The sequence below is a fragment of the Pteropus medius genome, unplaced genomic scaffold (genome assembly GCF_902729225.1).
Source record: "Pteropus medius unplaced genomic scaffold, Ma_sr-lr_union100, whole genome shotgun sequence".
NCBI classification, from domain to species: domain Eukaryota; kingdom Metazoa; phylum Chordata; class Mammalia; order Chiroptera; family Pteropodidae; genus Pteropus; species Pteropus medius.
Genome location: NW_024347788.1, coordinates 9,116,819 through 9,120,424, shown reverse-complemented (window position 1 = coordinate 9,120,424; position 3,606 = coordinate 9,116,819). Strand labels below are relative to the sequence as shown.

General features: G+C 40.5%; 1 pseudogene; it reads right to left on the bottom strand.

Moving 5' to 3' along the window:
- Positions 1–811: 811 nt before the first annotated feature.
- On the bottom strand, positions 812–930 carry LOC120614510 (uncharacterized; annotated as a pseudogene).
- Positions 931–3,606: the final 2,676 nt, after the last annotated feature.

Below are 3,606 nucleotides of genomic sequence, written 5' to 3'. Positions count from 1 at the left end.
ATCCTTCCATTTTAACTTGACCTCGTTTTGAACCGTGGCTCTATAATTATGAAGGATCAATCAATCGAAAGGCATAAACCAAAGTTTCATACTCGAAGTTAAAAAAATTAGTATTTAATGAAAAATCCCTCCTCGTGTATTGGCTACAACTCTTCCCGTTGATGAACTGTTGGACATCGGTACAAAGAGAAACACGATCCAATGAAAGCATTCGCTCGAAGCCATAGATATCTGAAGTAAGGCTCTGGGGTGCTGCCTCCAGCCTCCCGCCCATATTTCTCCGTTTGAATTACCCTCTGTCAGCAAAGCTTTCTGACACCTCACCCTCCCATGTTAATTAAAATCCGTTCATTCCACAGGACCCAGGTCAAATGCTTCCTCTTCCAGGCAGAATTGCACTTCCTGTCCCCACCCCCACAGCTTGGCCTTCTGCTTCGCTCTGCCTTGGGCTGGAGTTTGCATTCGCATCCATGTCAAGTTTCCTTAGTGGATACAAAACTTTTAAGCCAGGGACCTTGTTATAATCACTGTGGTTCCTGAAACAAATCAAATGTCTTAGTTTTAGGGTAAACCAAAGTGAAGGACCTTCATAGGACACATATTTGAGCTCCACAAGAAGCAGAATGATATTTTCTGACAGAATGGAAGCCTCTCGGGATAGATGGGTTGGCACAAAATGTTTTGTTATGTTATGTTGTGTTATGTTATGTTATGTTATTTATTTATTTTTTTTTAGGCGAGGCAACCCTTGGTTGACCTCACAGATTGCAAGGACCTTGTCAGCTTACAATCCCTTATTTTTTATTTTTTAGAACTACAGCATCTGGTCTTCCTAGGTGGTCTCTCATTCAAGTACTAACCAGGCCGAACCCTGCTTAGCTTCCGAGATCTGACGAGATCGGGCACGTTCAAGGTGACCTGGCCATAGACTGGCACAAAATTTTAAACATTTAAAGCTTGAGCAGACTGAGGACTCATCTAATCCAAATCTCTTGCTTTGTAGAAGGAGATACTGAGTCTCAGAGAAATTAAGCAACTGGCCCAAGGAGAGGTCCCCAGCTTAAGTATGGGTAGCACCAGTAATTAACTCCAAGCTCAGCGTGCTCTGCTCTATCAGATGGCTTCTCTGCTGCCAACTCTTCGTTGATCCCTGGAGAAGTCGTTCAAAGCAGAATGCTCAGATCTCAAAGAAGAGGCTCGATGCAATCGCTCATCAGAAGTTCTGGAAATTGATTTACACTGTCTGCCACTGTCCAATCTTTTATTTTCTTAACCCATTCTACCTACATCACCAAGAAATGCAGTCTTGGGTTGTATTCAACAGACGGGAGCAGGTCTAATTAAGGACAGACTATGTGTGTCCAGCATACAGTAGGCACCAAAAAAAACTTACATGTTTGAATGAATGAATCAACATCCACAACCTAAATCCCATAATATTATAAATACAGACACCGATAAAATGAACCAATGAGCTTGCAAACATAAATTGCAGATGACACGAGTACAGAGCTGGTAGTAAGGTCTTCCACTTAACCATTCGCATGCTAGATCAGGGGTTGTCAAACGCTGGCCCTTAGGCCAAATCCAGGACTTCTTATTGTTAATAAAGCTTTATTGGAACATGGTCGTTCCCATTAGTTTACATAACTGAGACATCTATGGCTGTTTTTGGGATGGTAGAGCTGAATAGTTGTGACAAAGACTATGTGGCCAACAAAGCCTAAAATATTTACTATCTGGCCTTTTACAGAAAAAAATTCTAGATCCTTGAACTTGATGAGTTTCTTAACCTGGTGTTTGTAACTCTAATAAGATCTCTACACATACGTTTAGAATTCTACCAGGACTTTTAAATGTCGCATTTTTATGTCTATGATAATCTGGAGTTAAAAAATGAGCATAAACACACTCTGTATTCTCTGAATAGCTACTCTAGAACTTAGTCACAGTGCCTGGTGTTTTAGCGTCTGCATTTAGATTTGGGTTTATGGTGGTTAGAAATATGAGAAGGTGGAAAGACCTCACAGAGGGCTAGACAAAGTCCCTTTAGTGGCATCCAGAGCCGTGTTAACTACTTTGCCTATGACTTAGGGGCGTCTGCTCACGAGTCAGGTAAACTCGGAACCAGAGGAAAACACATGGGCTTTCTCTACCTCTCCTGGCACGGCCAAGCCCTTTTTTCTTGCTTCGGGGGAAAAGAAAGGTAGTTATTTTTGCTGTATGGAGGAGTGACGAAGGGTCCACAGAAAACTTTGCATAGGGTGTGTTTTTCTTAGTCCCTTCACCAATTAATGTCCCAGGTATTCAGGAAGTGGTCGGTGGGTTTCTGAGGACCTGGACATTTGCCAGGGGAAACCAGTGTTACTTGATCTGGATAGAGTGATTGTACCACTTTGCTCCCAGACTAGAAATGTGCCTCTCATAGGAAGCACGAGGAGGGGCTTGGTCAACCATTTAAAATGGTGTTCTTAAGCCGTTTGCGCATCCTTGCGGGTCTGTACCAATCCAATCAGATTCATGAAGAGAGAGGGAGATAAAGGCAGACAGCTTTTAAAAGTTCATGGCCCGTGAAAAATAAGACTGATTGTTTCAAGAGGGGATCTTTCAAAGCGAGAAAGCAGAACTCGACTTATAAAGCTTGAAACCCACAGCAAGGCAATCAAAATACTGATTTCCCCAAAGCACAAAGACTTTTGTGGTGTTTCAAACCAAGTAACCGCTTAGAAGAACCCAATTTCAGTCCTGACTAGTTAGCATAAAGTTTACAATTGCAAACTGGAACAATCCTTTAGGAAAGAATTATACAGTGGGAGGCATAAAGAAAACACATGCCCTTAGGCCCAGTAATTCTACTCCTAGGAATTTTTCTTAAGGAAATAATTCGCAGAAACCAAATAATGTATAAGTAGAAATGCTCGGTGCTACATTATTTTTAAGATAAAATAAGTATTTATTAACAAAATATCAATGCTAGGCGATGTTTAGTGAATTATGCATGCTATATCGATATCATAAGAGTGTTAATGTGGATAATTATAAAGAACGTGTAGAAATATGGATAAGTGCGCTGTAGCTTATGTAAAAATGATAGCACACCAAGTACAATGTTTACTACAATTGTGGGTATGTAAATACCACTTGCAAGAGGTGACGTCAAAGAATTAAAATAATTACGTGGTATGGTACTGTGGACGATGTTTTAAATATTTTCTTTAATGATGTTATGTCTTTTTTTTCAAAAGCTCAATAGAGACAGACATTAAGGAAACATCATATTGAGATATCAGGGGAAGATAAAATCATTTTATTCAAACATCGGAAGGATTCTGAAAAGAATCCAGGTGTCAAAAGTTATGCTACTCTTTTCTTTTTTTTTTTTTTTTTTTGGTGAGAGTTAAAGGCACCAAGTACTTTAGTCTTCAGACAGCTTTTGTGACAAGCGCTAATCTTATTCACATTTTTCAGATGAGGTAATAGGCATAGAGGGGAGATGCAGTTCGCCCACGATCACACGGATAACTGACTAGTGGCAGAGCTGGGATTTAATCCAGGTCTGACTCCAGGTCTAGCTGTTGAGTCAGAAAACCCGCGAGACTTTATGCT